This window comes from Hyperolius riggenbachi, chromosome 3, assembly GCF_040937935.1.
Source record: "Hyperolius riggenbachi isolate aHypRig1 chromosome 3, aHypRig1.pri, whole genome shotgun sequence".
Taxonomy (NCBI): domain Eukaryota; kingdom Metazoa; phylum Chordata; class Amphibia; order Anura; family Hyperoliidae; genus Hyperolius; species Hyperolius riggenbachi.
In genome coordinates, this window is record NC_090648.1 from 83,228,083 (window position 1) to 83,246,062 (window position 17,980).

Below are 17,980 nucleotides of genomic sequence, written 5' to 3' on the forward strand. Positions count from 1 at the left end.
CCACAACAAAGAGTACTAGCCACTATAGGATCAGGGCACATTTTGTATGCTAGTCCTAGCGTTATTCACACATTTCTTAAGGTGATGTTGTTGCAGCTGCACCGAGTGTAGTTAGTGCCAATGGGAAAGTTGCTGGGTGTGAAGACAAGGAGTGAAGCCAAGCAGTATGGAAAGGGTCCTCTGTCTGGGCAGCTGTCTGTTGTGAGTGGGGCACGGCGGGCTAAGTTCTTCTATCTCCTTCTAGGAACAAAATCCTGAAAGCATTATCTCTGCATGATTGATCAGGGTCTGCTGTTAAAGTTGTCTGTGCAGAACAATGTCAAAGCAGAGTTGTCCTTTAAGCATTGCTAGCAGCCATCAGAAGTATGGGCGCCAAGGTGAATTGATGCTCAAGTGCTCTGTGTAATAGGTCTTTTTCTTGCGCGGGTTTCTTGGGAAAGGCAAGTGGTGAAAGTTGACCTAGGCTTAGCAAGAGACTGGCAACTGGTGAGGCCAAGATGTCATGTGAGGATGGTATTTGTGAAGATGTTTGAAGATGCTACAAAGGTCCATAGCAGAGAAAGTTTTCTCTCGGCGAAAGGCAAAATGTTGTAGTGAAGAAGTGAAGCAAGCAGAGCCTAAGGTTCCTGAATGCTTTAGAAAGTCAGTAGATTGGTTGCAAGCGGAAGAAAAAGTCACAGAGGAAGAAAGTAAAGAGCCTGCCGTGACCCGGATTCGAACCGGGGTTGCTGCGGCCACAACGCAGAGTACTAACCACTATACGATCACGGCATGTTTCCTGAGCCAGGTAGGAGTCAAACCTACAATCTTCTGATCCGTAGTCAGACACGTTATCCATTGCGCCACTGGCCCTGCTGCTGACATATGCATAGCACGTTTTCCTTGCGGCCACAAGGAAAGTGGGCCTCGTTGAAGTGCCCTATTCCACTGAACATCTTCTGTAGCGAGAACTTCTTTGAGAGATAATCTCTATTAAAATGTCATGAATTTGCTGTCTCTGAGTCCAGATATTCACAATGCTGTTCTAAAAGCTTGAAGAAGGTTGCAAGAGGAGTGCAGAAAGCAGCCCGCCGTAAACCGTATTCACACCAGGTTGCTTGCAGCCACAACAAAGAGTACTAGCCACTATAGGATCAGGGCACATTTTGTATGCTAGTCCTAGCGTTATTCACACATTTCTTAAGGTGATGTTGTTGCAGCTGCACCAAGTGTAGTTAGTGCCAATGGGAAAGTTGCTGGGTGTGAAGACAAGGAGTGAAGCCAAGCAGTATGGAAAGGGTCCTCTGTCTGGGCAGCTGTCTGTTGTGAGTGGGGCACGGCGGGCTAAGTTCTTCTATCTCCTTCTAGGAACAAAATCCTGAAAGCATTATCTCTGCATGATTGATCAGGGTCTGCTGTTAAAGTTGTCTGTGCAGAACAATGTCAAAGCAGAGTTGTCCTTTAAGCATTGCTAGCAGCCATCAGAAGTATGGGCGCCAAGGTGAATTGATGCTCAAGTGCTCTGTGTAATAGGTCTTTTTCTTGCGCGGGTTTCTTGGGAAAGGCAAGTGGTGAAAGTTGACCTAGGCTTAGCAAGAGACTGGCAACTGGTGAGGCCAAGATTTCATGTGAAGATGGTATTTGTGAAGATGTTTGAAGATGCTACAAAGGTCCATAGCAGAGAAAGTTTTCTCTCGGCGAAAGGCAAAATGTTGTAGTGAAGAAGTGAAGCAAGCAGAGCCTAAGGTTCCTGAATGCTTTAGAAAGTCAGTAGATTGGTTGCAAGCTGAAGAAAAAGTCGCAGAGGAAGAAAGTAAAGAGCCTGCCGTGACCCAGATTCGAACCGGGGTTGCTGCGGCCACAACACAGAGTACTAACCACTATACGATCACGGCATGTTTCCTGAGCCAGGTAGGAGTCAAACCTACAATCTTCTGATCCGTAGTCAGACGCGTTATCCATTGCGCCACTGGCCCTGCTGCTGACATATGCGTAGTACGTTTTCCTTGCGGCCACAAGGAAAGTGGGCCTCGTTGAAGTGCCCTATTCCACTGAACATCTTCTGTAGCGAGAACTTCTTTGAGAGATAATCTCTATTAAAATGTCATGAATTTGCTGTCTCTGAGTCCAGATATTCACAATGCTGTTCTAAAAGCTTGAAGAAGGTTGCAAGAGGAGTGCAGAAAGCAGCCCGCCGTAAACCGTATTCACACCAGGTTGCTTGCAGCCACAACAAAGAGTACTAGCCACTATAGGATCAGGGCACATTTTGTATGCTAGTCCTAGCGTTATTCACACATTTCTTAAGGTGATGTTGTTGCAGCTGCACCGAGTGTAGTTAGTGCCAATGGGAAAGTTGCTGGGTGTGAAGACAAGGAGTGAAGCCAAGCAGTATGGAAAGGGTCCTCTGTCTGGGCAGCTGTCTGTTGTGAGTGGGGCACGGCGGGCTAAGTTCTTCTATCTCCTTCTAGGAACAAAATCCTGAAAGCATTATCTCTGCATGATTGATCAGGGTCTGCTGTTAAAGTTGTCTGTGCAGAACAATGTCAAAGCAGAGTTGTCCTTTAAGCATTGCTAGCAGCCATCAGAAGTATGGGCGCCAAGGTGAATTGATGCTCAAGTGCTCTGTGTAATAGGTCTTTTTCTTGCGCGGGTTTCTTGGGAAAGGCAAGTGGTGAAAGTTGACCTAGGCTTAGCAAGAGACTGGCAACTGGTGAGGCCAAGATGTCATGTGAGGATGGTATTTGTGAAGATGTTTGAAGATGCTACAAAGGTCCATAGCAGAGAAAGTTTTCTCTCGGCGAAAGGCAAAATGTTGTAGTGAAGAAGTGAAGCAAGCAGAGCCTAAGGTTCCTGAATGCTTTAGAAAGTCAGTAGATTGGTTGCAAGCGGAAGAAAAAGTCGCAGAGGAAGAAAGTAAAGAGCCAGCCGTGACCCGGATTCGAACCAGGGTTGCTGCGGCCACAACGCAGAGTACTAACCACTATACGATCACGGCATGTTTCCTGAGCCAGGTAGGAGTCGAACCTACAATCTTCTGATACGTAGTCAGACGCGTTATCCATTGCGCCACTGGCCCTGCTGCTGACATATGCATAGCACGTTTTCCTTGCGGCCACAAGGAAAGTGGGCCTCGATGAAGTGCCCTATTCCACTGAACATCTTCTGTAGCGAGAACTTCTTTGAGAGATAATCTCTATTAAAATGTCATGAATTTGCTGTCTCTGAGTCCAGATATTCACAATGCTGTTCTAAAAGCTTGAAGAAGGTTGCAAGCGGAGTGCAGAAAGCAGCCCGCCGTAAACCGCATTCACACCAGGTTGCTTGCAGCCACAACAAAGAGTACTAGCCACTATAGGATCAGGGCACATTTTGTATGCTAGTCCTAGCGTTATTCACACATTTCTTAAGGTGATGTTGTTGCAGCTGCACCGAGTGTAGTTAGTGCCAATGGGAAAGTTGCTGGGTGTGAAGACAAGGAGTGAAGCCGAGCAGTATGGAAAGGGTCCTCTGTCTGGGCAGCTGTCTGTTGTGAGTGGGGCACGGCGGGCTAAGTTCTTCTATCTCCTTCTAGGAACAAAATCCTGAAAGCATTATCTCTGCATGATTGATCAGGGTCTGCTGTTAAAGTTGTCTGTGCAGAACAATGTCAAAGCAGAGTTGTCCTTTAAGCATTGCTAGCAGCCATCAGAAGTATGGGCGCCAAGGTGAATTGATGCTCAAGTGCTCTGTGTAATAGGTCTTTTTCTTGCGCGGGTTTCTTGGGAAAGGCAAGTGGTGAAAGTTGACCTAGGCTTAGCAAGAGACTGGCAACTGGTGAGGCCAAGATGTCATGTGAGGATGGTGTTTGTGAAGATGTTTGAAGATGCTACAAAGGTCCATAGCAGAGAAAGTTTTCTCTCGGCGAAAGGCAAAATGTTGTAGTGAAGAAGTGAAGCAAGCAGAGCCTAAGGTTCCTGAATGCTTTAGAAAGTCAGTAGATTGGTTGCAAGCTGAAGAAAAAGTCACAGAGGAAGAAAGTTAAGAGCCTGCCGTGACCCGGGGTTGCTGCGGCCACAACACAGAGTACTAACCACTATACGATCACGGCATGTTTCCTGAGCCAGGTAGGAGTCGAACCTACAAGCTTCTGATCCGTAGTCAGACGCGTTATCCATTGCGCCACTGGCCCTGCTGCTGACATATGCATAGCACGTTTTCCTTGCGGCCACAAGGAAAGTGGGCCTCGTTGAAGTGCCCTATTCCACTGAACATCTTCTGTAGCGAGAACTTCTTTGAGAGATAATCTCTATTAAAATGTCATGAATTTGCTGTCTCTGAGTCCAGATATTCACAATGCTGTTCTAAAAGCTTGAAGAAGGTTGCAAGAGGAGTGCAGAAAGCAGCCCGCCGTAAACCGTATTCACACCAGGTTGCTTGCAGCCACAACAAAGAGTACTAGCCACTATAGGATCAGGGCACATTTTGTATGCTAGTCCTAGCGTTATTCACACATTCCTTAAGGTGATGTTGTTGCAGCTGCACCGAGTGTAGTTAGTGCCAATGGGAAAGTTGCTGGGTGTGAAGACAAGTAGTGAAGCCAAGCAGTATGGAAAGGGTCCTCTGTCTGGGCAGCTGTCTGTTGTGAGTGGGGCACGGCGGGCTAAGTTCTTCTATCTCCTTCTAGGAACAAAATCCTGAAAGCATTATCTCTGCATGATTGATCAGGGTCTGCTGTTAAAGTTGTCTGTGCAGAACAATGTCAAAGCAGAGTTGTCCTTTAAGCATTGTTAGCAGCCATCAGAAGTATGGGCGCCAAGGTGAATTGATGCTCAAGTGCTCTGTGTAATAGGTCTTTTTCTTGCGCGGGTTTCTTGGGAAAGGCAAGTGGTGAAAGTTGACCTAGGCTTAGCAAGAGACTGGCAACTGGTGAGGCCAAGATGTCATGTGAGGATGGTATTTGTGAAGATGTTTGAAGATGCTACAAAGGTCCATAGCAGAGAAAGTTTTCTCTCGGCGAAAGGCAAAATGTTGTAGTGAAGAAGTGAAGCAAGCAGAGCCTAAGGTTCCTGAATGCTTTAGAAAGTCAGTAGATTGGTTGCAAGCTGAAGAAAAAGTCGCAGAGGAAGAAAGTAAAGAGCCTGCCGTGACCCGGATTCGAACCGGGGTTGCTGCGGCCACAACACAGAGTACTAACCACTATACGATCACGGCATGTTTCCTGAGCCAGGTAGGAGTCAAACCTACAATCTTCTGATCCGTAGTCAGACGCGTTATCCATTGCGCCACTGGCCCTGCTGCTGACATATGCGTAGTACGTTTTCCTTGCGGCCACAAGGAAAGTGGGCCTCGTTGAAGTGCCCTATTCCACTGAACATCTTCTGTAGCGAGAACTTCTTTGAGAGATAATCTCTATTAAAATGTCATGAATTTGCTGTCTCTGAGTCCAGATATTCACAATGCTGTTCTAAAAGCTTGAAGAAGGTTGCAAGAGGAGTGCAGAAAGCAGCCCGCCGTAAACCGTATTCACACCAGGTTGCTTGCAGCCACAACAAAGAGTACTAGCCACTATAGGATCAGGGCACATTTTGTATGCTAGTCCTAGCGTTATTCACACATTTCTTAAGGTGATGTTGTTGCAGCTGCACCGAGTGTAGTTAGTGCCAATGGGAAAGTTGCTGGGTGTGAAGACAAGGAGTGAAGCCAAGCAGTATGGAAAGGGTCCTCTGTCTGGGCAGCTGTCTGTTGTGAGTGGGGCACGGCGGGCTAAGTTCTTCTATCTCCTTCTAGGAACAAAATCCTGAAAGCATTATCTCTGCATGATTGATCAGGGTCTGCTGTTAAAGTTGTCTGTGCAGAACAATGTCAAAGCAGAGTTGTCCTTTAAGCATTGCTAGCAGCCATCAGAAGTATGGGCGCCAAGGTGAATTGATGCTCAAGTGCTCTGTGTAATAGGTCTTTTTCTTGCGCGGGTTTCTTGGGAAAGGCAAGTGGTGAAAGTTGACCTAGGCTTAGCAAGAGACTGGCAACTGGTGAGGCCAAGATGTCATGTGAGGATGGTATTTGTGAAGATGTTTGAAGATGCTACAAAGGTCCATAGCAGAGAAAGTTTTCTCTCGGCGAAAGGCAAAATGTTGTAGTGAAGAAGTGAAGCAAGCAGAGCCTAAGGTTCCTGAATGCTTTAGAAAGTCAGTAGATTGGTTGCAAGCGGAAGAAAAAGTCGCAGAGGAAGAAAGTAAAGAGCCAGCCGTGACCCGGATTCGAACCAGGGTTGCTGCGGCCACAACGCAGAGTACTAACCACTATACGATCACGGCATGTTTCCTGAGCCAGGTAGGAGTCGAACCTACAATCTTCTGATACGTAGTCAGACGCGTTATCCATTGCGCCACTGGCCCTGCTGCTGACATATGCATAGCACGTTTTCCTTGCGGCCACAAGGAAAGTGGGCCTCGATGAAGTGCCCTATTCCACTGAACATCTTCTGTAGCGAGAACTTCTTTGAGAGATAATCTCTATTAAAATGTCATGAATTTGCTGTCTCTGAGTCCAGATATTCACAATGCTGTTCTAAAAGCTTGAAGAAGGTTGCAAGCGGAGTGCAGAAAGCAGCCCGCCGTAAACCGCATTCACACCAGGTTGCTTGCAGCCACAACAAAGAGTACTAGCCACTATAGGATCAGGGCACATTTTGTATGCTAGTCCTAGCGTTATTCACACATTTCTTAAGGTGATGTTGTTGCAGCTGCACCGAGTGTAGTTAGTGCCAATGGGAAAGTTGCTGGGTGTGAAGACAAGGAGTGAAGCCGAGCAGTATGGAAAGGGTCCTCTGTCTGGGCAGCTGTCTGTTGTGAGTGGGGCACGGCGGGCTAAGTTCTTCTATCTCCTTCTAGGAACAAAATCCTGAAAGCATTATCTCTGCATGATTGATCAGGGTCTGCTGTTAAAGTTGTCTGTGCAGAACAATGTCAAAGCAGAGTTGTCCTTTAAGCATTGCTAGCAGCCATCAGAAGTATGGGCGCCAAGGTGAATTGATGCTCAAGTGCTCTGTGTAATAGGTCTTTTTCTTGCGCGGGTTTCTTGGGAAAGGCAAGTGGTGAAAGTTGACCTAGGCTTAGCAAGAGACTGGCAACTGGTGAGGCCAAGATGTCATGTGAGGATGGTGTTTGTGAAGATGTTTGAAGATGCTACAAAGGTCCATAGCAGAGAAAGTTTTCTCTCGGCGAAAGGCAAAATGTTGTAGTGAAGAAGTGAAGCAAGCAGAGCCTAAGGTTCCTGAATGCTTTAGAAAGTCAGTAGATTGGTTGCAAGCTGAAGAAAAAGTCACAGAGGAAGAAAGTTAAGAGCCTGCCGTGACCCGGGGTTGCTGCGGCCACAACACAGAGTACTAACCACTATACGATCACGGCATGTTTCCTGAGCCAGGTAGGAGTCGAACCTACAAGCTTCTGATCCGTAGTCAGACGCGTTATCCATTGCGCCACTGGCCCTGCTGCTGACATATGCATAGCACGTTTTCCTTGCGGCCACAAGGAAAGTGGGCCTCGTTGAAGTGCCCTATTCCACTGAACATCTTCTGTAGCGAGAACTTCTTTGAGAGATAATCTCTATTAAAATGTCATGAATTTGCTGTCTCTGAGTCCAGATATTCACAATGCTGTTCTAAAAGCTTGAAGAAGGTTGCAAGAGGAGTGCAGAAAGCAGCCCGCCGTAAACCGTATTCACACCAGGTTGCTTGCAGCCACAACAAAGAGTACTAGCCACTATAGGATCAGGGCACATTTTGTATGCTAGTCCTAGCGTTATTCACACATTCCTTAAGGTGATGTTGTTGCAGCTGCACCGAGTGTAGTTAGTGCCAATGGGAAAGTTGCTGGGTGTGAAGACAAGTAGTGAAGCCAAGCAGTATGGAAAGGGTCCTCTGTCTGGGCAGCTGTCTGTTGTGAGTGGGGCACGGCGGGCTAAGTTCTTCTATCTCCTTCTAGGAACAAAATCCTGAAAGCATTATCTCTGCATGATTGATCAGGGTCTGCTGTTAAAGTTGTCTGTGCAGAACAATGTCAAAGCAGAGTTGTCCTTTAAGCATTGTTAGCAGCCATCAGAAGTATGGGCGCCAAGGTGAATTGATGCTCAAGTGCTCTGTGTAATAGGTCTTTTTCTTGCGCGGGTTTCTTGGGAAAGGCAAGTGGTGAAAGTTGACCTAGGCTTAGCAAGAGACTGGCAACTGGTGAGGCCAAGATGTCATGTGAGGATGGTATTTGTGAAGATGTTTGAAGATGCTACAAAGGTCCATAGCAGAGAAAGTTTTCTCTCGGCGAAAGGCAAAATGTTGTAGTGAAGAAGTGAAGCAAGCAGAGCCTAAGGTTCCTGAATGCTTTAGAAAGTCAGTAGATTGGTTGCAAGCTGAAGAAAAAGTCGCAGAGGAAGAAAGTAAAGAGCCTGCCGTGACCCGGATTCGAACCGGGGTTGCTGCGGCCACAACGCAGAGTACTAACCACTATACGATTACGGCATGTTTCCTGAGCCAGGTAGGAGTCGAACCTACAATCTTCTGATCCGTAGTCAGACGCGTTATCCATTGCGCCACTGGCCCTGCTGCTGACATATGCATAGCACGTTTTCCTTGCGGCCACAAGGAAAGTGGGCCTCGTTGAAGTGCCCTATTCCACTGAACATCTTCTGTAGCGAGAACTTCTTTGAGAGATAATCTCTATTAAAATGTCATGAATTTGCTGTCTCTGAGTCCAGATATTCACAATGCTGTTCTAAAAGCTTGAAGAAGGTTGCAAGAGGAGTGCAGAAAGCAGCCCGCCGTAAACCGTATTCACACCAGGTTGCTTGCAGCCACAACAAAGAGTACTAGCCACTATAGGATCAGGGCACATTTTGTATGCTAGTCCTAGCGTTATTCACACATTTCTTAAGGTGATGTTGTTGCAGCTGCACCGAGTGTAGTTAGTGCCAATGGGAAAGTTGCTGGGTGTGAAGACAAGGAGTGAAGCCAAGCAGTATGGAAAGGGTCCTCTGTCTGGGCAGCTGTCTGTTGTGAGTGGGGCACGGCGGGCTAAGTTCTTCTATCTCCTTCTAGCAACAAAATCCTGAAAGCATTATCTCTGCATGATTGATCAGGGTCTGCTGTTAAAGTTGTCTGTGCAGAACAATGTCAAAGCAGAGTTGTCCTTTAAGCATTGCTAGCAGCCATCAGAAGTATGGGCGCCAAGGTGAATTGATGCTCAAGTGCTCTGTGTAATAGGTCTTTTTCTTGCGCGGGTTTCTTGGGAAAGGCAAGTGGTGAAAGTTGACCTAGGCTTAGCAAGAGACTGGCAACTGGTGAGGCCAAGATGTCATGTGAGGATGGTATTTGTGAAGATGTTTGAAGATGCTACAAAGGTCCATAGCAGAGAAAGTTTTCTCTCGGCGAAAGGCAAAATGTTGTAGTGAAGAAGTGAAGCAAGCAGAGCCTAAGGTTCCTGAATGCTTTAGAAAGTCAGTAGATTGGTTGCAAGCTGAAGAAAAAGTCGCAGAGGAAGAAAGTGAAGAGCCTGCCGTGACCCGGATTCGAACCGGGGTTGCTGCGGCCACAACGCAGAGTACTAACCACTATACGATTACGGCATGTTTCCTGAGCCAGGTAGGAGTCGAACCTACAATCTTCTGATCCGTAGTCAGACGCGTTATCCATTGCGCCACTGGCCCTGCTGCTGACATATGCATAGCACGTTTTCCTTGCGGCCACAAGGAAAGTGGGCCTCGTTGAAGTGCCCTATTCCACTGAACATCTTCTGTAGCGAGAACTTCTTTGAGAGATAATCTCTATTAAAATGTCATGAATTTGCTGTCTCTGAGTCCAGATATTCACAATGCTGTTCTAAAAGCTTGAAGAAGGTTGCAAGAGGAGTGCAGAAAGCAGCCCGCCGTAAACCGTATTCACACCAGGTTGCTTGCAGCCACAACAAAGAGTACTAGCCACTATAGGATCAGGGCACATTTTGTATGCTAGTCCTAGCGTTATTCACACATTTCTTAAGGTGATGTTGTTGCAGCTGCACCGAGTGTAGTTAGTGCCAATGGGAAAGTTGCTGGGTGTGAAGACAAGGAGTGAAGCCAAGCAGTATGGAAAGGGTCCTCTGTCTGGGCAGCTGTCTGTTGTGAGTGGGGCACGGCGGGCTAAGTTCTTCTATCTCCTTCTAGGAACAAAATCCTGACAGCATTATCTCTGCATGATTGATCAGGGTCTGCTGTTAAAGTTGTCTGTGCAGAACAATGTCAAAGCAGAGTTGTCCTTTAAGCATTGCTAGCAGCCATCAGAAGTATGGGCGCCAAGGTGAATTGATGCTCAAGTGCTCTGTGTAATAGGTCTTTTTCTTGCGCGGGTTTCTTGGGAAAGGCAAGTGGTGAAAGTTGACCTAGGCTTAGCAAGAGACTGGCAACTGGTGAGGCCAAGATGTCATGTGAGGATGGTATTTGTGAAGATGTTTGAAGATGCTACAAAGGTCCATAGCAGAGAAAGTTTTCTCTCGGCGAAAGGCAAAATGTTGTAGTGAAGAAGTGAAGCAAGCAGAGCCTAAGGTTCCTGAATGCTTTAGAAAGTCAGTAGATTGGTTGCAAGCTGAAGAAAAAGTCGCAGAGGAAGAAAGTAAAGAGCCTGCCGTGACCCGGATTCGAACCGGGGTTGCTGCGGCCACAACGCAGAGTACTAACCACTATACGATTACGGCATGTTTCCTGAGCCAGGTAGGAGTCGAACCTACAATCTTCTGATCCGTAGTCAGACGCGTTATCCATTGCGCCACTGGCCCTGCTGCTGACATATGCATAGCACGTTTTCCTTGCGGCCACAAGGAAAGTGGGCCTCGTTGAAGTGCCCTATTCCACTGAACATCTTCTGTAGCGAGAACTTCTTTGAGAGATAATCTCTATTAAAATGTCATGAATTTGCTGTCTCTGAGTCCAGATATTCACAATGCTGTTCTAAAAGCTTGAAGAAGGTTGCAAGAGGAGTGCAGAAAGCAGCCCGCCGTAAACCGTATTCACACCAGGTTGCTTGCAGCCACAACAAAGAGTACTAGCCACTATAGGATCAGGGCACATTTTGTATGCTAGTCCTAGCGTTATTCACACATTTCTTAAGGTGATGTTGTTGCAGCTGCACCGAGTGTAGTTAGTGCCAATGGGAAAGTTGCTGGGTGTGAAGACAAGGAGTGAAGCCAAGCAGTATGGAAAGGGTCCTCTGTCTGGGCAGCTGTCTGTTGTGAGTGGGGCACGGCGGGCTAAGTTCTTCTATCTCCTTCTAGGAACAAAATCCTGAAAGCATTATCTCTGCATGATTGATCAGGGTCTGCTGTTAAAGTTGTCTGTGCAGAACAATGTCAAAGCAGAGTTGTCCTTTAAGCATTGCTAGCAGCCATCAGAAGTATGGGCGCCAAGGTGAATTGATGCTCAAGTGCTCTGTGTAATAGGTCTTTTTCTTGCGCGGGTTTCTTGGGAAAGGCAAGTGGTGAAAGTTGACCTAGGCTTAGCAAGAGACTGGCAACTGGTGAGGCCAAGATGTCATGTGAGGATGGTATTTGTGAAGATGTTTGAAGATGCTACAAAGGTCCATAGCAGAGAAAGTTTTCTCTCGGCGAAAGGCAAAATGTTGTAGTGAAGAAGTGAAGCAAGCAGAGCCTAAGGTTCCTGAATGCTTTAGAAAGTCAGTAGATTGGTTGCAAGCGGAAGAAAAAGTCACAGAGGAAGAAAGTAAAGAGCCTGCCGTGACCCGGATTCGAACCGGGGTTGCTGCGGCCACAACGCAGAGTACTAACCACTATACGATCACGGCATGTTTCCTGAGCCAGGTAGGAGTCAAACCTACAATCTTCTGATCCGTAGTCAGACACGTTATCCATTGCGCCACTGGCCCTGCTGCTGACATATGCATAGCACGTTTTCCTTGCGGCCACAACGAAAGTGGGCCTCGTTGAAGTGCCCTATTCCACTGAACATCTTCTGTAGCGAGAACTTCTTTGAGAGATAATCTCTATTAAAATGTCATGAATTTGCTGTCTCTGAGTCCAGATATTCACAATGCTGTTCTAAAAGCTTGAAGAAGGTTGCAAGAGGAGTGCAGAAAGCAGCCCGCCGTAAACCGTATTCACACCAGGTTGCTTGCAGCCACAACAAAGAGTACTAGCCACTATAGGATCAGGGCACATTTTGTATGCTAGTCCTAGCGTTATTCACACATTTCTTAAGGTGATGTTGTTGCAGCTGCACCAAGTGTAGTTAGTGCCAATGGGAAAGTTGCTGGGTGTGAAGACAAGGAGTGAAGCCAAGCAGTATGGAAAGGGTCCTCTGTCTGGGCAGCTGTCTGTTGTGAGTGGGGCACGGCGGGCTAAGTTCTTCTATCTCCTTCTAGGAACAAAATCCTGAAAGCATTATCTCTGCATGATTGATCAGGGTCTGCTGTTAAAGTTGTCTGTGCAGAACAATGTCAAAGCAGAGTTGTCCTTTAAGCATTGCTAGCAGCCATCAGAAGTATGGGCGCCAAGGTGAATTGATGCTCAAGTGCTCTGTGTAATAGGTCTTTTTCTTGCGCGGGTTTCTTGGGAAAGGCAAGTGGTGAAAGTTGACCTAGGCTTAGCAAGAGACTGGCAACTGGTGAGGCCAAGATTTCATGTGAAGATGGTATTTGTGAAGATGTTTGAAGATGCTACAAAGGTCCATAGCAGAGAAAGTTTTCTCTCGGCGAAAGGCAAAATGTTGTAGTGAAGAAGTGAAGCAAGCAGAGCCTAAGGTTCCTGAATGCTTTAGAAAGTCAGTAGATTGGTTGCAAGCTGAAGAAAAAGTCGCAGAGGAAGAAAGTAAAGAGCCTGCCGTGACCCAGATTCGAACCGGGGTTGCTGCGGCCACAACACAGAGTACTAACCACTATACGATCACGGCATGTTTCCTGAGCCAGGTAGGAGTCAAACCTACAATCTTCTGATCCGTAGTCAGACGCGTTATCCATTGCGCCACTGGCCCTGCTGCTGACATATGCGTAGTACGTTTTCCTTGCGGCCACAAGGAAAGTGGGCCTCGTTGAAGTGCCCTATTCCACTGAACATCTTCTGTAGCGAGAACTTCTTTGAGAGATAATCTCTATTAAAATGTCATGAATTTGCTGTCTCTGAGTCCAGATATTCACAATGCTGTTCTAAAAGCTTGAAGAAGGTTGCAAGAGGAGTGCAGAAAGCAGCCCGCCGTAAACCGTATTCACACCAGGTTGCTTGCAGCCACAACAAAGAGTACTAGCCACTATAGGATCAGGGCACATTTTGTATGCTAGTCCTAGCGTTATTCACACATTTCTTAAGGTGATGTTGTTGCAGCTGCACCGAGTGTAGTTAGTGCCAATGGGAAAGTTGCTGGGTGTGAAGACAAGGAGTGAAGCCAAGCAGTATGGAAAGGGTCCTCTGTCTGGGCAGCTGTCTGTTGTGAGTGGGGCACGGCGGGCTAAGTTCTTCTATCTCCTTCTAGGAACAAAATCCTGAAAGCATTATCTCTGCATGATTGATCAGGGTCTGCTGTTAAAGTTGTCTGTGCAGAACAATGTCAAAGCAGAGTTGTCCTTTAAGCATTGCTAGCAGCCATCAGAAGTATGGGCGCCAAGGTGAATTGATGCTCAAGTGCTCTGTGTAATAGGTCTTTTTCTTGCGCGGGTTTCTTGGGAAAGGCAAGTGGTGAAAGTTGACCTAGGCTTAGCAAGAGACTGGCAACTGGTGAGGCCAAGATGTCATGTGAGGATGGTATTTGTGAAGATGTTTGAAGATGCTACAAAGGTCCATAGCAGAGAAAGTTTTCTCTCGGCGAAAGGCAAAATGTTGTAGTGAAGAAGTGAAGCAAGCAGAGCCTAAGGTTCCTGAATGCTTTAGAAAGTCAGTAGATTGGTTGCAAGCGGAAGAAAAAGTCGCAGAGGAAGAAAGTAAAGAGCCAGCCGTGACCCGGATTCGAACCAGGGTTGCTGCGGCCACAACGCAGAGTACTAACCACTATACGATCACGGCATGTTTCCTGAGCCAGGTAGGAGTCGAACCTACAATCTTCTGATACGTAGTCAGACGCGTTATCCATTGCGCCACTGGCCCTGCTGCTGACATATGCATAGCACGTTTTCCTTGCGGCCACAAGGAAAGTGGGCCTCGATGAAGTGCCCTATTCCACTGAACATCTTCTGTAGCGAGAACTTCTTTGAGAGATAATCTCTATTAAAATGTCATGAATTTGCTGTCTCTGAGTCCAGATATTCACAATGCTGTTCTAAAAGCTTGAAGAAGGTTGCAAGAGGAGTGCAGAAAGCAGCCCGCCGTAAACCGTATTCACACCAGGTTGCTTGCAGCCACAACAAAGAGTACTAGCCACTATAGGATCAGGGCACATTTTGTATGCTAGTCCTAGCGTTATTCACACATTTCTTAAGGTGATGTTGTTGCAGCTGCACCGAGTGTAGTTAGTGCCAATGGGAAAGTTGCTGGGTGTGAAGACAAGGAGTGAAGCCAAGCAGTATGGAAAGGGTCCTCTGTCTGGGCAGCTGTCTGTTGTGAGTGGGGCACGGCGGGCTAAGTTCTTCTATCTCCTTCTAGCAACAAAATCCTGAAAGCATTATCTCTGCATGATTGATCAGGGTCTGCTGTTAAAGTTGTCTGTGCAGAACAATGTCAAAGCAGAGTTGTCCTTTAAGCATTGCTAGCAGCCATCAGAAGTATGGGCGCCAAGGTGAATTGATGCTCAAGTGCTCTGTGTAATAGGTCTTTTTCTTGCGCGGGTTTCTTGGGAAAGGCAAGTGGTGAAAGTTGACCTAGGCTTAGCAAGAGACTGGCAACTGGTGAGGCCAAGATGTCATGTGAGGATGGTATTTGTGAAGATGTTTGAAGATGCTACAAAGGTCCATAGCAGAGAAAGTTTTCTCTCGGCGAAAGGCAAAATGTTGTAGTGAAGAAGTGAAGCAAGCAGAGCCTAAGGTTCCTGAATGCTTTAGAAAGTCAGTAGATTGGTTGCAAGCTGAAGAAAAAGTCGCAGAGGAAGAAAGTGAAGAGCCTGCCGTGACCCGGATTCGAACCGGGGTTGCTGCGGCCACAACGCAGAGTACTAACCACTATACGATTACGGCATGTTTCCTGAGCCAGGTAGGAGTCGAACCTACAATCTTCTGATCCGTAGTCAGACGCGTTATCCATTGCGCCACTGGCCCTGCTGCTGACATATGCATAGCACGTTTTCCTTGCGGCCACAAGGAAAGTGGGCCTCGTTGAAGTGCCCTATTCCACTGAACATCTTCTGTAGCGAGAACTTCTTTGAGAGATAATCTCTATTAAAATGTCATGAATTTGCTGTCTCTGAGTCCAGATATTCACAATGCTGTTCTAAAAGCTTGAAGAAGGTTGCAAGAGGAGTGCAGAAAGCAGCCCGCCGTAAACCGTATTCACACCAGGTTGCTTGCAGCCACAACAAAGAGTACTAGCCACTATAGGATCAGGGCACATTTTGTATGCTAGTCCTAGCGTTATTCACACATTTCTTAAGGTGATGTTGTTGCAGCTGCACCGAGTGTAGTTAGTGCCAATGGGAAAGTTGCTGGGTGTGAAGACAAGGAGTGAAGCCAAGCAGTATGGAAAGGGTCCTCTGTCTGGGCAGCTGTCTGTTGTGAGTGGGGCACGGCGGGCTAAGTTCTTCTATCTCCTTCTAGGAACAAAATCCTGACAGCATTATCTCTGCATGATTGATCAGGGTCTGCTGTTAAAGTTGTCTGTGCAGAACAATGTCAAAGCAGAGTTGTCCTTTAAGCATTGCTAGCAGCCATCAGAAGTATGGGCGCCAAGGTGAATTGATGCTCAAGTGCTCTGTGTAATAGGTCTTTTTCTTGCGCGGGTTTCTTGGGAAAGGCAAGTGGTGAAAGTTGACCTAGGCTTAGCAAGAGACTGGCAACTGGTGAGGCCAAGATGTCATGTGAGGATGGTATTTGTGAAGATGTTTGAAGATGCTACAAAGGTCCATAGCAGAGAAAGTTTTCTCTCGGCGAAAGGCAAAATGTTGTAGTGAAGAAGTGAAGCAAGCAGAGCCTAAGGTTCCTGAATGCTTTAGAAAGTCAGTAGATTGGTTGCAAGCTGAAGAAAAAGTCGCAGAGGAAGAAAGTAAAGAGCCTGCCGTGACCCGGATTCGAACCGGGGTTGCTGCGGCCACAACGCAGAGTACTAACCACTATACGATTACGGCATGTTTCCTGAGCCAGGTAGGAGTCGAACCTACAATCTTCTGATCCGTAGTCAGACGCGTTATCCATTGCGCCACTGGCCCTGCTGCTGACATATGCATAGCACGTTTTCCTTGCGGCCACAAGGAAAGTGGGCCTCGTTGAAGTGCCCTATTCCACTGAACATCTTCTGTAGCGAGAACTTCTTTGAGAGATAATCTCTATTAAAATGTCATGAATTTGCTGTCTCTGAGTCCAGATATTCACAATGCTGTTCTAAAAGCTTGAAGAAGGTTGCAAGAGGAGTGCAGAAAGCAGCCCGCCGTAAACCGTATTCACACCAGGTTGCTTGCAGCCACAACAAAGAGTACTAGCCACTATAGGATCAGGGCACATTTTGTATGCTAGTCCTAGCGTTATTCACACATTTCTTAAGGTGATGTTGTTGCAGCTGCACCGAGTGTAGTTAGTGCCAATGGGAAAGTTGCTGGGTGTGAAGACAAGGAGTGAAGCCAAGCAGTATGGAAAGGGTCCTCTGTCTGGGCAGCTGTCTGTTGTGAGTGGGGCACGGCGGGCTAAGTTCTTCTATCTCCTTCTAGGAACAAAATCCTGAAAGCATTATCTCTGCATGATTGATCAGGGTCTGCTGTTAAAGTTGTCTGTGCAGAACAATGTCAAAGCAGAGTTGTCCTTTAAGCATTGCTAGCAGCCATCAGAAGTATGGGCGCCAAGGTGAATTGATGCTCAAGTGCTCTGTGTAATAGGTCTTTTTCTTGCGCGGGTTTCTTGGGAAAGGCAAGTGGTGAAAGTTGACCTAGGCTTAGCAAGAGACTGGCAACTGGTGAGGCCAAGATGTCATGTGAGGATGGTATTTGTGAAGATGTTTGAAGATGCTACAAAGGTCCATAGCAGAGAAAGTTTTCTCTCGGCGAAAGGCAAAATGTTGTAGTGAAGAAGTGAAGCAAGCAGAGCCTAAGGTTCCTGAATGCTTTAGAAAGTCAGTAGATTGGTTGCAAGCGGAAGAAAAAGTCACAGAGGAAGAAAGTAAAGAGCCTGCCGTGACCCGGATTCGAACCGGGGTTGCTGCGGCCACAACGCAGAGTACTAACCACTATACGATCACGGCATGTTTCCTGAGCCAGGTAGGAGTCAAACCTACAATCTTCTGATCCGTAGTCAGACACGTTATCCATTGCGCCACTGGCCCTGCTGCTGACATATGCATAGCACGTTTTCCTTGCGGCCACAACGAAAGTGGGCCTCGTTGAAGTGCCCTATTCCACTGAACATCTTCTGTAGCGAGAACTTCTTTGAGAGATAATCTCTATTAAAATGTCATGAATTTGCTGTCTCTGAGTCCAGATATTCACAATGCTGTTCTAAAAGCTTGAAGAAGGTTGCAAGAGGAGTGCAGAAAGCAGCCCGCCGTAAACCGTATTCACACCAGGTTGCTTGCAGCCACAACAAAGAGTACTAGCCACTATAGGATCAGGGCACATTTTGTATGCTAGTCCTAGCGTTATTCACACATTTCTTAAGGTGATGTTGTTGCAGCTGCACCAAGTGTAGTTAGTGCCAATGGGAAAGTTGCTGGGTGTGAAGACAAGGAGTGAAGCCAAGCAGTATGGAAAGGGTCCTCTGTCTGGGCAGCTGTCTGTTGTGAGTGGGGCACGGCGGGCTAAGTTCTTCTATCTCCTTCTAGGAACAAAATCCTGAAAGCATTATCTCTGCATGATTGATCAGGGTCTGCTGTTAAAGTTGTCTGTGCAGAACAATGTCAAAGCAGAGTTGTCCTTTAAGCATTGCTAGCAG

The 17,980-nt window shown here is 46.9% G+C and overlaps 23 non-coding genes across 23 annotated transcripts; all 23 read right to left on the minus strand.

The window, feature by feature from the left end:
* Positions 1-699: 699 nt before the first annotated feature.
* Positions 700-771, minus strand: TRNAH-GUG (transfer RNA histidin (anticodon GUG)). The gene has a single exon. It is a non-coding gene; the product is annotated as a tRNA-His (tRNA).
* An 8-nt stretch (positions 772-779) lies between these two features.
* TRNAR-ACG (transfer RNA arginine (anticodon ACG)) lies at positions 780-852 on the minus strand. Its single transcript has one exon. It is a non-coding gene; the product is annotated as a tRNA-Arg (tRNA).
* A 1,030-nt stretch (positions 853-1,882) lies between these two features.
* On the minus strand, positions 1,883-1,955 carry TRNAR-ACG (transfer RNA arginine (anticodon ACG)). The gene has a single exon. It is a non-coding gene; the product is annotated as a tRNA-Arg (tRNA).
* Positions 1,956-2,905: 950 nt separating this feature from the next.
* TRNAH-GUG (transfer RNA histidin (anticodon GUG)) lies at positions 2,906-2,977 on the minus strand. The gene has a single exon. It is a non-coding gene; the product is annotated as a tRNA-His (tRNA).
* An 8-nt stretch (positions 2,978-2,985) lies between these two features.
* TRNAR-ACG (transfer RNA arginine (anticodon ACG)) lies at positions 2,986-3,058 on the minus strand. The gene has a single exon. It is a non-coding gene; the product is annotated as a tRNA-Arg (tRNA).
* Positions 3,059-4,077: 1,019 nt separating this feature from the next.
* Positions 4,078-4,150, minus strand: TRNAR-ACG (transfer RNA arginine (anticodon ACG)). Its single transcript has one exon. It is a non-coding gene; the product is annotated as a tRNA-Arg (tRNA).
* A 950-nt stretch (positions 4,151-5,100) lies between these two features.
* On the minus strand, positions 5,101-5,172 carry TRNAH-GUG (transfer RNA histidin (anticodon GUG)). Its single transcript has one exon. It is a non-coding gene; the product is annotated as a tRNA-His (tRNA).
* An 8-nt stretch (positions 5,173-5,180) lies between these two features.
* Positions 5,181-5,253, minus strand: TRNAR-ACG (transfer RNA arginine (anticodon ACG)). The gene has a single exon. It is a non-coding gene; the product is annotated as a tRNA-Arg (tRNA).
* Positions 5,254-6,203: 950 nt separating this feature from the next.
* On the minus strand, positions 6,204-6,275 carry TRNAH-GUG (transfer RNA histidin (anticodon GUG)). The gene has a single exon. It is a non-coding gene; the product is annotated as a tRNA-His (tRNA).
* An 8-nt stretch (positions 6,276-6,283) lies between these two features.
* On the minus strand, positions 6,284-6,356 carry TRNAR-ACG (transfer RNA arginine (anticodon ACG)). The gene has a single exon. It is a non-coding gene; the product is annotated as a tRNA-Arg (tRNA).
* A 1,019-nt stretch (positions 6,357-7,375) lies between these two features.
* On the minus strand, positions 7,376-7,448 carry TRNAR-ACG (transfer RNA arginine (anticodon ACG)). Its single transcript has one exon. It is a non-coding gene; the product is annotated as a tRNA-Arg (tRNA).
* Positions 7,449-8,478: 1,030 nt separating this feature from the next.
* On the minus strand, positions 8,479-8,551 carry TRNAR-ACG (transfer RNA arginine (anticodon ACG)). Its single transcript has one exon. It is a non-coding gene; the product is annotated as a tRNA-Arg (tRNA).
* A 1,030-nt stretch (positions 8,552-9,581) lies between these two features.
* On the minus strand, positions 9,582-9,654 carry TRNAR-ACG (transfer RNA arginine (anticodon ACG)). Its single transcript has one exon. It is a non-coding gene; the product is annotated as a tRNA-Arg (tRNA).
* Positions 9,655-10,684: 1,030 nt separating this feature from the next.
* Positions 10,685-10,757, minus strand: TRNAR-ACG (transfer RNA arginine (anticodon ACG)). The gene has a single exon. It is a non-coding gene; the product is annotated as a tRNA-Arg (tRNA).
* A 950-nt stretch (positions 10,758-11,707) lies between these two features.
* On the minus strand, positions 11,708-11,779 carry TRNAH-GUG (transfer RNA histidin (anticodon GUG)). The gene has a single exon. It is a non-coding gene; the product is annotated as a tRNA-His (tRNA).
* Positions 11,780-11,787: 8 nt separating this feature from the next.
* On the minus strand, positions 11,788-11,860 carry TRNAR-ACG (transfer RNA arginine (anticodon ACG)). The gene has a single exon. It is a non-coding gene; the product is annotated as a tRNA-Arg (tRNA).
* A 1,030-nt stretch (positions 11,861-12,890) lies between these two features.
* Positions 12,891-12,963, minus strand: TRNAR-ACG (transfer RNA arginine (anticodon ACG)). The gene has a single exon. It is a non-coding gene; the product is annotated as a tRNA-Arg (tRNA).
* A 950-nt stretch (positions 12,964-13,913) lies between these two features.
* On the minus strand, positions 13,914-13,985 carry TRNAH-GUG (transfer RNA histidin (anticodon GUG)). The gene has a single exon. It is a non-coding gene; the product is annotated as a tRNA-His (tRNA).
* An 8-nt stretch (positions 13,986-13,993) lies between these two features.
* Positions 13,994-14,066, minus strand: TRNAR-ACG (transfer RNA arginine (anticodon ACG)). The gene has a single exon. It is a non-coding gene; the product is annotated as a tRNA-Arg (tRNA).
* A 1,030-nt stretch (positions 14,067-15,096) lies between these two features.
* TRNAR-ACG (transfer RNA arginine (anticodon ACG)) lies at positions 15,097-15,169 on the minus strand. Its single transcript has one exon. It is a non-coding gene; the product is annotated as a tRNA-Arg (tRNA).
* A 1,030-nt stretch (positions 15,170-16,199) lies between these two features.
* On the minus strand, positions 16,200-16,272 carry TRNAR-ACG (transfer RNA arginine (anticodon ACG)). Its single transcript has one exon. It is a non-coding gene; the product is annotated as a tRNA-Arg (tRNA).
* A 950-nt stretch (positions 16,273-17,222) lies between these two features.
* TRNAH-GUG (transfer RNA histidin (anticodon GUG)) lies at positions 17,223-17,294 on the minus strand. Its single transcript has one exon. It is a non-coding gene; the product is annotated as a tRNA-His (tRNA).
* Positions 17,295-17,302: 8 nt separating this feature from the next.
* Positions 17,303-17,375, minus strand: TRNAR-ACG (transfer RNA arginine (anticodon ACG)). The gene has a single exon. It is a non-coding gene; the product is annotated as a tRNA-Arg (tRNA).
* Positions 17,376-17,980: the final 605 nt, after the last annotated feature.